This window comes from Vitis riparia, chromosome 12 (assembly GCF_004353265.1).
Source record: "Vitis riparia cultivar Riparia Gloire de Montpellier isolate 1030 chromosome 12, EGFV_Vit.rip_1.0, whole genome shotgun sequence".
In the NCBI taxonomy this organism is placed as follows: Eukaryota; Viridiplantae; Streptophyta; class Magnoliopsida; order Vitales; family Vitaceae; genus Vitis; species Vitis riparia.
The window spans coordinates 21,609,264-21,622,597 of record NC_048442.1 but is presented as its reverse complement, the minus strand read 5'-3'; positions in this window follow the sequence as shown (position 1 = coordinate 21,622,597).

Here is a 13,334-nt window from a genome sequence, read left to right as displayed (position 1 = left end):
CTAATTTTTAAAAAAATATATTTTAAAAATATATCATTTAAAAAAATTTTGACATATTTTTAGTTTTTTACATACAAAATTTTAAATATATATATTTTTCAAGATGTTTGATTTTAAATAATAATAATAATAATTTATTTTCATTTTTTTTGGAAAATGGTGTATTTTTTTCCAAATCACTAAATTAAATTAAATTTTATTGAGGTTTACAAAATGAATAAATTTAAATTAATGTTTTCTACTCTTTTTTTTTTTTCATAGTCGATAAAAGTCATTTTTAGAAAAATAAAATATTCATATCCTTCTTTTCAATTTTCACACTTTCTCTAAGTCTTTGGCTTAAATGGTGAACTTATATGGACCAAATCTTAATTTTTGGGTCTAACTAGATCTAAAACACAATTGTCTCATTTTAAAAATTTTCAAGTCATTTAAAAGTATGACATAAATCAATACTTTTTTTTTTTCACAAAATTTTATATTGTGATAAAAGAATTTCTTATTTTAAAAATAGAAAATAAGAAATGCCTGTAAACGTGAACTTAAATCATTTTTTTTTGCCCTTTTCCTTACTATTTGTATTTGTGTCATCACAACTCCTAAACTTGTTATGAGGCCAAGATTGCATCACATGGGTAGCTTCACCTTACTGCTGCATTCAGTTGCACATGCCAGTTCAAGCTCAAGTTTAAATGTGAGGATTTTAAACATAAGCATACCAACGGAAGTGAAAAATGAAAGAACATAGTGTTGTTGATCCTTGATATAACAAGCGGAAATGGGTTGTAGTGAGACGGTCAGATTGGAGAGGCGGCTTGATACAAGTACGCTGCACATGTCTACAAATTGCATTATAAAGTGATCCAAAGCGGAACCCACCAAGGAACTCGAATGAAGAAATGTGATCCTATCGCTTTGGTCGAGTTTTGGGCCAAAATGAGCTTCTTCATAAACTTAATATTAAAAGTGGGCTTCTTCCAAAACTATTGTTTAAAATAGTCCCCATCAATCCACATAAGCATAAAAACCATTTTTTTTTTTACTATTTTTGTTTACTTTCCCAGCTCCCCATCCCGTTCTCTGTTCTCTGTGTAATTTTTTTCTTCAAAAACTTAGTCCCACCAGTGGACCACTATGAGAGAGACATTGTTGGAGCTGACATTATTGGAGCTACAAAGCATCAAAGTTGAGGTTGGTTCCAATCTTTTTTTGGCTTATTTTATGTAAAGTTTTTGGCGCTTTCCCACTTTTTTCCCCATCTTGGAATCTCGGCTTTTAGAATTTTTTTTTCCCATTGCTCTTGCTTTTCTCTTTTGTTTACGTCCTTTATGGCTATTTTAGCATAAATGGTTTGTTATCATCCAAAGATTGAAGCCCTCAAGATGCAGACGTTTGTTGAAGTTTCTGAAGAAAATAAAATTTTTTGGGGAAAAAAGACAGATATGTGATTCTAATATATAGGTTCTGTAAGATAAAAGGGACAAATCATTTGTAGAAGGATGAGTCCATATCACCCGAGGTTTGCTTTACCATCAGCTAAAATAAATGCCTGGATGTTGGAGGAAATAACCTAAAAAAAATAATGGGTAAATATTAGTGCTAGTAAATTTCATAAAAAAAAAAATTATTTTCTTCCTTCCTAATTTTAAATAAACAACAACTTTTTAATGAGTAAGCAGGACTAGAATCAAAGATGAATGATATTCCCATTGACCATTTAGATATATACCATGTACCAACCTCCACTTACAGAAAAACATAGTTTTCAGTATTGGGAATTTTTTCCCTTTGTTCTCAGAGAAGGAAGAAACTTTTAAGTTCATTCCATGTTATATGCATCGATGCCACTCTATAAAAGCTATTGTCCAACCAACTTGTAACTTGTAACTTTTAATGTTACATCCTTCTCAATGTATGATGCATCCTATCCTATATTCACAAAATACTAGATGTTAGATCCTGTTTTGGTTCTCAATTAATCGATATTGTTAGGGTACTCAAGCCCCATGAAAAGAACTTGAGTCTTACCTAAACATTAACGTCTATATCATTGAAAGTTAAACACATGTTTTAAGGGTGTTTATACAGAATTTTAAATCACGGTTCCCAACATACATTTTGGAAAAGCTTGGTCATTTTGTTTTATGTAAGTACTATTGCTTCCACTTCTTCTACTGCTAAACTCATGAGTTAAAAGTTATCCCAACCAAACAGACTCTTAAACCAGAGAAAAAAATGATGAAAGAATGAGAGCTCCAATAGTAATGTAATTTTCAGCAAATTACACAAACATTTGATAGGATAATATTCATGCTCTAGGGATCTTCACTTGTAACAAAAGATAAAAGACAAGCGAATGATAAAAAGACAGCTTTCACATTCAAAGTCTAATAAAGTTGGAGTTGTTTGTGTGGAGGCAAACAATGACACGTAAAGGCGTATTTGGTTTGATGGTTTCCTAAAAACTTGACTTTAAGCATAACTAACAGTTCCTTGTAAAAGAAAAGGTGAAGTGTGTGTCCTGCAAACACGAGTTCCCTTATGAGAAGAATCACTCCTATGGGAGGTTGTTTCTTTGGATATGGAATTTGGTAAGGGTAGCATCCGGCCAATACTTAGATTCTTGTTTTGTCAGTATTGTGATAAGTATTCACAAGTTGAATACCAATATTTCCTTTCTTTAGCTACCATAGAAAGAAACTAGGAATATTGAAGCTAAGAAGATAAAGTGTCTATTGTCAAAAGAACTCATATATGTGCCCTTGGACACGTCTAGATGTTCAGGTAGGGTGTGATGCCAGGGAATATAAAAAAATGCCCGGAAAGCATTTTTATCATTATACTAAAATTTAGAATCACAATCTACATTCTACACTGCAAACATAACAACAAGGAAAGTTATCAAATATGATTTTCAAGATCTGATTTTTAAAATAACATCAAATAGAATATCAAAGTCAGGCTTTTAGGTGGCTGACATCTAATTCTATTTGTATCAGTTGTTATAATTGAGTGTAGCACGACAAAATGGGTGTGGGGCCCTAGGATTGAATAAGCAATGTCACAAAGAAGATAGAATCAAAAGGAATGGAGAGCCTTACCTGCCCAAGTCATAGAAGTTATTACAAGCATTACAATTATGACTTAACTTCTACTTTTGGTGAACATACTAAATAAAATAACCAAATCCAATTCCACACTAACTAGGTCAGTTTGAAGGTTACCTACTTGATATTCTCCACTTATGGGAGTAAATTGTATTATTCATTCTATTATGGTAACAAAGTTTTTAATTGTATGTTTTATATATAAAATAATATAATAACCTTAGGATATGGTTTTTATTTATGAGATATTGAAAATTATTTTTTTTACAAGGTTCTTTAAAAAATCTCAATTTTTTTTAAATAACATATTTAACATATATTTATTTTAAAAAATATATTTAACAGATAATTTTAGTTGTAAAAAAATAACATATTTAACAAATATTTATTTTAAAATTTAATTTTTAATATAAAAATATTAATTTAATTTTATCAATAAAATGTTAAAGTTAATCTCATCCTAATTATCAAATTAGAAAAATAAACTAAACATTTTTGTAACCCAAACACATGTAAAACATTTTATTGGACTAAAAACTAAAATAAAATAAAATACGTCAAATTACGCAATAATAGACATAGTAGTAAGCTCAACAATTTCTCAACATCCAAATAAGAGAATTACCATTAGATAGTTTTCTAAAAATATTTTATAAATTTTTGTATTGTATATAAATACGTTTTTAATTTTATGAATAATAAGTTGAACAAATTGTATTTCATATTTTAATTCTCGAACATAAATTTGTTCTTAAAAACAATTTTTAAGAACTATAGAATAAAGTTAGTTGACTAGTCTTTTAAGATGTGATATATGTTATTGGAACTCTGGGAACTTCCTTAATAACTTTTTATTATTAATTTTTTTCATGTGTTTGTACAAATCGTCAATGGAGAAATTGTTAGGTAGAAGCTAGTATTTAGGGAATGATGAAATAATTCTTATCCATTTTGAATATGCTAGCACCCCATACAAGGGTCCTAATGCCCATATTGATGTTTAGTATTATGACCAATGCTACAATTTATTGCCATTATTTAGGTCATCTAAGACATACTCATGATTTTTTATTTAAAAATCAATAAAAGAAATTGAACCTAAATCTTATGCTATTTTATTTTATTTTTTGACTATCAAATGACATGTTAATTTGCATTGGAGGACTCTGATAGTGATGTTTGTTGCACTGGTATTGTTGATATTATTCGTATGACCACTAATGTTATGTGCATTATTCGGGAGATTATCGTATCCCACATGTAGAGCATGGAGAAGGTAGGTCACCAATTCAGTCGAAAGTTACTCAACTACCACTTGTTCGAGGTCAGTCGACATTTTGAGGGATAGATAGATATATTAGTTGTCAGCCCATCACATTGTCGGTATCAGCATCATTACAACCCTCTACATTTTTATCCTCACGATTAGTACAATCATCCATCTCTTCAGACCTACCATCAGTGCAACCCCCTACCTCTTTAAACCCACCATCAGTACAACCCTCTATTTCTTTAAACTTACCTTCAGTTCAGACCCCTACTTCTTTAGACCCACCATCAACACAACCCCCTACCTTTTCAGACCCACCATCAGTACAATCCCCTACCTCTTTAAACCTACCTCCATTACAACCTTCTACCTCTTCAGACTCACCATCAGTTGAGATTGACACATCTACTCAGCTATTACTGTCAGTCATTCCAAGGGGTAGGCGGGGCCTACATCGACCTAGATTGCTACCTCCACCACCACCTTTATTTCCAGTTGTAGCGCTATCACAGAAAAATGTTCTTCATGTGTCACATGCAATACCTGCTACAGTTAGAAAAGAATGTCCAAAAAGGAAGAGAGTGTCAGTTACACATAGGTTCTCTCCTTGTAGAGACATGTGAGATTATATATGTTTTTTTTTCACTATATTAATGTTTACTGGTTATTTTTTGTGACTTTGATTAAACCACTAAAAATTACATTTTGTAGTAGATTTCTTCTAATTAATTTTATTAACTAATTTTGTAAAAAAAAAAAAATCTATATATGACAATTACGGCTTAAAAGTATACTATTATTTCGATAAAGATAAATTTGTTATAATACAAATAAATTAATATCTTAAAAAACAACAAATTAAATATCTTAAATTAATAAATTATACAATTTTATATATTATTTATATTTTATATAAGTTTATTATTTTAATATTATTAATTTATTAATAAATAAAATATTCATTTATAATATCTTCTATTTATCAATTTATATTTGTTGAAGTAATACTAGATTCTTAAGTTTAAATATAAATAATTTATTATTAAAGTATATATTTTTTTTTAATAATAAATTGTAATTTAATAGTTTTTAATTAAATTTGAAAGTAAAAACAAAATTATAATTGAAATCTCAGTTAGCAATCGCGACTTAAAAGTATATTATTATTTCAATAAAGATAAATTTGTCATAATACAAATAAATTAATATCTTAAAAAATAATAAATTAAATATCTTAAATTAATAAATTATACAAATTTACATATTATATATATAAAGAGTGAAAGATGCATTGAAGGATGAGTCGGAGCTACGAGTCACCATGATGGCAAAAGAGGAATTAGACATGGATGAGAAAACTTACCATTTGATCATTCAACTCTTGGAGATAAAGCTTTGAGGGAGGTTTCAAAAGAAACTATATATAGCTAAGGGTGTTTGGAACAAGCTTGAGCAACTTTCTGTGGATAACTCACTTTCGAACAAGTTGCATTTGAAAGAAAGACTATTGATTTAAGATGGGGGAGATAGGTCAATTGTAGATAATCTTGATGATTTTGCCAACATTATGCTTGGGATGTCTAATATAGGTATCAAAGTGGATGACGAAGATAAGGTAATCTTAGTGTTGAACTCTATGCCTAGTTTGTATTCTAGCTTTAAGGAAACTATGAAGTACGGTATGAAAACCTTAACATTTGAAGAATTTCAATATGCTCTTAGATCAAAAGAATTGGAGCTAAAGAAGGAATGGTCAAATAGAGAACTATCTATTAGGGGAAGGACAAAAAAAAAAAAAAAACACCAAAGGAAATTTATAGTGTGTAGATGGGAGAAGATCAATAATAGGTTATTTGTTTACAGTGTGTGGATGTATATGTTGAGCTGTAAATAGAATAGGATAATTATTTTCCTATTATGTTAGTTTCCTATTTCTGTAAATAGATAGTTTTATGATTTAGGAATAAGTTAGTTTCCTATTATGTCTCTTGTTTCCTATTTCTTCTCTTGTAATCTCTTATATAAACTGTGTGTATAATCAATCTAATAAACAGAACTTATTATTTTTCATCCCATATTTCGTATCAGTATAGAAATTGGAAATCTACACTACAAAATATTGTGGCTCTCTCTACCATCGAAGTTAAGGAATTAGAAAAGTTTAACAGTTTTTTGTGATAGCCAAAGTGTTATTTGTTTGATAAAGAACCAAGGTTTGCATGAGAGGACTAAACACATAGACTTGAATTCCACTTTAAAAGGGATATTGTGGAACAAGGATTGGTGAATGTTAAGAAAATTTGAACCAAGGATAATCCAACTGATATGCTTACAAAACCAACTCCAAAGGTCAAGTTTAAGCAATGCTTGAACTTGATCAATGTTGGATCATATGATAGTGACAACAAGAAGCAAAGGGGAATCAATCCAAGTTGAACTTGGTCTCTTATTTTTTGGTGCCAAGGTGGAGATTGTTGTGATGTGGCACAAAATATATAAGCCCAACATGTGAGTTAGTTTTTTATTTTTTTATTTTTTATTATTCCTTTTACTTGCTAGCTAGAAGGTTGTTATGTAAGGTTTTTGATTCAATGTGATGCAAGTGTATAAAAACACAATTTCTTAGCTAGGTTTTCAAGTGATCTCTATTTTAAGAGAAAAAACAAGGGTTGTAAAAGGGTTAAGTGTTGAAAGGGTTGTGTGCTATAATTCTCTTAGTTTTTCTCTCTAGTGGATTGGTTCTTCTATTGCTCCCATGGATGTAAGCTTGAACAAGTTGAACCATGTTAAATCCTATGTTAATACTCTTCGTCCTTTGTTTTACTTCTCATTGGATTGTTGATTGTTTGTTTCTTGAGAAGTATTATTTTTCTTCTTGTTTTAACAACAATAAATACGAATTAACCATCATTATCATTACCTTGATTGGACATTCCCTCTAACATGGGACACTTATTCAAATATCAACAAAGAGTATCCTTCTTAACGAATGACATTATATTAATAATGAAATGATCAAAACAATTAATCTAGTACTTACTTCCAAGGTATAATCAACGTCACTCAGATCATCTAATGATGAGTAACCAATGACCTTAACTACTAGTGCTTCTCTCGTGCTTCAATCTTTGAAAAATGTAAGAAACCCACACACACACACACACACACATATCTAAACTATAAAAAGGGAAGCTAACTCTCAAAGTAATGTAAAAAACTATCACTCTTTGTTGAATCCTCTTGCTTGGAATCATGGCTAACTTGATCCTCAGAGAGGCTCAATCTAAAGTATTGACCTCTTCTGAGATAGGATAGGATAGGGTATGTATATTCTAAAATATCATATCTCATTAAATAAGAAATACATATCTTAGGATATGATTTTCAATAAGATATAATATCATTTGATATACATATTCTATAAACATGATATTCTAAGTATATATCCAATGAGATATATTATACTATATTATGTCTATATTTAATTTATGAAATGAATAAAAATAATAATAATATGAAATATATATTATTTTTAATGTTTAAAATAAAAATTATCTCACATTCCAATATTTTCTATTTAAAAAAGATCTCTTATATTTGATAATATTCATGATTGAAATATTTAAACTTTATAAATAATTTTTTTATATTATGTTATTAATATATAAAAATAATTTATATATCATATATTAATATTATTTATATTATTTTAATGTAAATTTAATTTATAATAAAAAATTATTTTGTAAAAAGAGTATATAAAAAAATAAAAAATTGATAAAAAAAATGAATTTATGATATATGAGATATGCATATCTCATGTCTTAGTATGAAATTAACATATTTCATGTAAAAGAGATAAAATAAAAATAAGGTGGATGATATATCTCATCATTTATTTTTTCTCATGTTTGGTTGAATAAAAGATATGATAAATTTATCATCTCTCGTTATTAACTAAATATGGGATATGATATAATATCATTTCTCTTATCATATTTTATGTTATATCTGAACCAACCAAACATGGCTTAAGCAGATGTCATGGGCGGGCATTAGTTGAAAGGGGGAGAAACACTCAATTGAGAGAGAGATTATCACATACCACAACATAACAGCAAAGCAATAGTTAGCTTGGAATAAAGCGCCCAGATTCCTTTACAAGCTTTTAGAGGAGCCAGCCCAAGTTTCCTTGCAAGCAGCTGGGATTAGAAGCATATAAAACGAAATTATGATAACCAGAATCCACCAAGAAAGATTCAATGATATAAGCTCTACCCCAAGGAGGCCAGACTCCCAAGAACTAGCCATGTGAAAAGAACATGCAAGAGGCTTTCCCTAACAGCCATATAAACTGAAAGTTTTACAATGTTTTGTGCTTGGAAGAACCACTGCAGTGGATAGATTTTTGCATAGGCATACAATTGAAGGATCAATCTCCTTGCTCTATGATTGTCTTATATATTTCCTTGTGGAATGAACCTGCGTACCAATAGAGAAAGGTGAGAAGGATGGTCACTCCCCGGTGCAAGACAATTTCTCTTTGGCAAATGATACTCATTGCCATGTGTTTCTTTTATTGGGATCAAGAAATCAACTAGTTGTTATTGATGTCAAAAAACTCATCTTGGCGTCTTATCACCCGAAGGTACATGTTGAGGTTTAATTCATCCCACACAACATACCCATTTTGGGGTTGATTCATCCCAAGGTCTAAAACATTACCTTGCCATCTTCGACCTTACACATTCAGCCCAATGTCACTTCCTTAACATGGGATTTCTACCACTTGAACCCATGACTTAACTTTAATACATAGTTCTAATGGCATTTGTTAGGACAAAAAACTTGCTCATTTCATCTGAAAACTAATTTACTATTTGTAAGGTTAAATAATCCTCTTTATATAGTTTGATGTCACAATCATTCAGTCATCTTGAAATTTAAACATCCGAAGGTACATAGTAGGGCTTAACTCATCCCACACAATACACCCATCTTGGGATTTGACTCATTCCAAGGCTTAAAAGTAGTGCCTAACCATCTCCGACCTTATATCTCCCAATTCATTTTTCAATAACCATTTTTTCGAGAAATCATCAATATTATTAGACATCTAGCAGAATTGTTGCTGTGACATCCTACATCAGATAGGGGGAAAAGTTTTTTGCTATGAACTCCTCTTAACCTTATAAACACGTTTTTTAAAAGTCGTGAGGCCTCCTTTGAGCCCAAAGCAAACAATATCTACACGATTGTGTGCAAATCATTACAAATAGTATCAAAATCAATCCTCAACCCTGGTGTGGGGGTTTATTTGGCCTCTTAAGAGAGATAGGGGTGTTTGTTTATTTGGCCCCATAATCTCATTAGACACAAGGAGGACGTTGTGTCTACATGAGGGAGTGTTTGTGACATTCCAAATCGGATAGAGGAAAAAATTTCTAACTATAGACTCTTCTTAACCTTGTAGACACGTTTTAAAAGCCGTGAAACCTCTTTTGAGCCCAAAGTGGACAACATCTACACGATTGGGTGCAGGTCTTTACAGTTGCATGCCTAATATCTTTGCTAGATCCATATATATGCTTAACTACAAATGATTTGCACTGCAACTAGTCATGCCCCATTGTTGCTTGGAACAAACAAGAAGCTAGGACTTATTTAATAACTATTTTTTAAAATAGTTTTCTATTTTCTAGAATAAAAAAATAAGAAAATATATTTGACAAACAAAAACCAAAATATTTTTAAAGAACATCTTTTAGTTGTTTTTATTTATTTTCTTATTAATGTTTAAAAAATAATTATTTAAATATGAAAAATGATTAAAAATAAAAATAAAAACTACTAATAAAAGTTATTTTAAAAATCTATTTAAAAACATAGAAAAGATTAATAACATTTTAAGTTCTTTGAACATATTTTTGTTTAATAAAACATAGAAAACATCAAAACTTTAAGCCCGTTTAGTAGTAATTTTAAGAAGTGCTTCTAATTTTTCTAGTGCTTGAAAATTTTTATTTTTCTAGTGTTAGAAGGGGTAGAAATACTTTCTAAAATCATTGTCAAACAAGCTCTAAGAATGCGTTTAGCAGTAATTTTAGGAAGTGTTTCCAACATTTCTAATACTTGAAAGAATTTTATTTTTTTTAAAATGTTAAAAACGTTAAAAACACTTCTTAAAATCCCTACCAAACACACTCTTATTTCCAAACATTGTTTTTGAAAACACTTATCAAACAGAGCCTAAGGCATTGTTTGGCAATTGTTTTTTAAAGCAATTTTGAAAAACAATTTTTGAGATATGATATTTTGTAAAACAAAAATTTGTTTAGGAACCTAGAATGTATTTAACCTATTTTTAATGTTTTTTTAATATGTTTTAAAAATAATCTTTATATCTAGTACTTTATTTTTAATCATTCTACATATTTATATAATTAATTTTTAATATAAACCTTAGAAAATAGTGAAATAATTAAAACAACTAAAAGATGTTATTTGAAAATATTTTATTTTCTATTTTTAGGGATAAAAAAACAAAAAATAATTTTTTTGATTTTTTGTTTTAATAATGGCAAGTTATGTCGAAATAATTGCATGACATGTCTAAATTCTCCTTTCCTCAAAACTGTTCTTTGAAAACATTTATCAAGCAGAGTGGAGATTCTCCTTTCCAAAACAACTTTATTTCACTATTAGATTTGATTGTTGATATGACTACCAATCTGAAGTCTTAACAGCTAATGGTAACATGCAGTTGAATCTTTTGTTACGTAATACCTTCAAAGATCAATCATGGAAATTGAGGACGTGGAATAGGAGAGTTATGTAACAATAACATACACAAAAATTGCTCACCTCCCTCTGGTCACTCTAGAATTGGGGCTGAATTAATATTCATGCCAAACGTAACGTTGATCCACTCCTCAAAACTTGTACTCCATCCATTCCTACAGAATTCGACACGGTTCTCGCCAGGCGGTAGGCTGTAGCACTGCTGTTGAAACAACCAAGTAGCATCAAGCTAAACCTAATCCAAAGATGGCTTTCTATTTAACTCCCAAGGTTTCATGCTTTGTTCTTTGAAGAATCAGAAGCAATTAATAATAGCCAACTTGTTTGTTCGTTTGTTTTCCCTGTTCTCAACCACGCAGCCCATATTAAGCAGATCTCTGCTGTATTACCACACCCGCAACTGAGGCAGCAGCCAGCTCCAACCGATCACAGAAGGTAAGAATCCCAAATGACCATGCCCCCCACAAACATGCTAGCTAGCCTCAACTCTCCTGCTATGAAGAGAAAGAGGTCACCATCTCACAGGCACTATGGCTTGTGCACCAACAAAACCTACACCTCCACTGCACCCATGACAAGACATGAATTTCAGAATTTGAGTTTTGAGTTTCCTGATCCCATATATAGTGCGGAGGGAAAGAAGCAAGGAGAAGACAAAACCATGGTGCTGAGAAGAAATTAATAACGATTGTGAAATATAGCTACCATTCAAATTAGTTAAGGTGAAAGCATGCGAGGGACGTAGGTGACTGACTCTTCACGTTGTGTTCTCAACTACACCCTGAGTGTAGGTTCCACGTCTCCATCCACTTGCTGCTCTATCTAGCAGGGTCCAACTCAAGGGTTAGATAGCTAAGCTTGATTTAGGTTTATCAAACCACCCATGCATCACTGACCACAACTATACAGCATCGACCTTCATATCATTGACCCAGTTGTTTTTCATTGCCTAATCTAATTTAATTTTAATATTTTGAATTGTTTATATATTATACCAAAAAAGAAAAAAAGAAAAAAAAAAAGAGTGATGACCTCGTAGTCTTATTTATATATCAATATCTTTAATTCTTGGCATGTGATTTGTAACTAATCAAATCCCATGTAATCCCCCTGCATGTATGATGTATCCAAGAAATACTAAAGTATGGGATAGGTATGGTCAAACAATGATTGGATAAGGGTTGGTGAGTCACGTGCAGGATTCACCGCTCAACTGTCCCTCCCCCTGTCTCTTTCTGCCCCTGTTAGAGGGTACTTTCGTGCCTAAATTGCCCCACCTCACCTACCCCTACCTTACCCTACCTCACCTACCTCTAGGCGCTTCAATTAAAGTTGCTTTGGTCAACCCTAGACAGTGGGTGTGGGAGAATTACAAGAGAAGGTGGGGTATGACCGTATAAGGTGCGCAGGAGGGTGAGACGATGAAAGATTATCTATAGTAATAACCCCATTTTTATTTATTTTAAAGGAAAATATATCCTCATATTTTTATTTTAAAGTCCAACATATTTCTGTTTTGTCTTTTCTCCAATTTTTTAGTCATCATCATTAATAACGTAAGAGTAATATTAATACCAATATATATAAATAATATACTGTAATAATTAATCATAAATTATTTCCAATAATTAAAAAATAAATTTATTATATTTTTTATTATAGAGATTTCATAAGAAAATATTACAACATTTTTTTTTTATTAAATAGATTTCAAAAATTTTTAATTGTTTAATTTTATAATATAACTATTAAGAAATTATTGTTATAGAAAAAATTGTTGTTATAATTATTAAGAAAGGAAATAAAGGTACTTATTAATATATTGTACTTTTAGTATACTTAAGTTGTAAGTTTAATACATAAGTGTTGTAACCACAATTCACATCTTTTTCTTTTCTAATTATTATTATTTCTATTAGTAATAACTTATCAAATAAGAATAATATAATAATTAATTATAAATTAGTATTTCATTCATTATTGTTTTAAAAATATTATAAATAACTTGTCCAAAATGATGATAATAATATATAATATAATAATTTTACAAATTATTGTTTCATTCCAATAATTAAAAATATAAAGTAATTATATTATTTATTATATAGATTTCATGATTTTTGAAATGTTAATTTTGCAATATAACTATTAAGAAT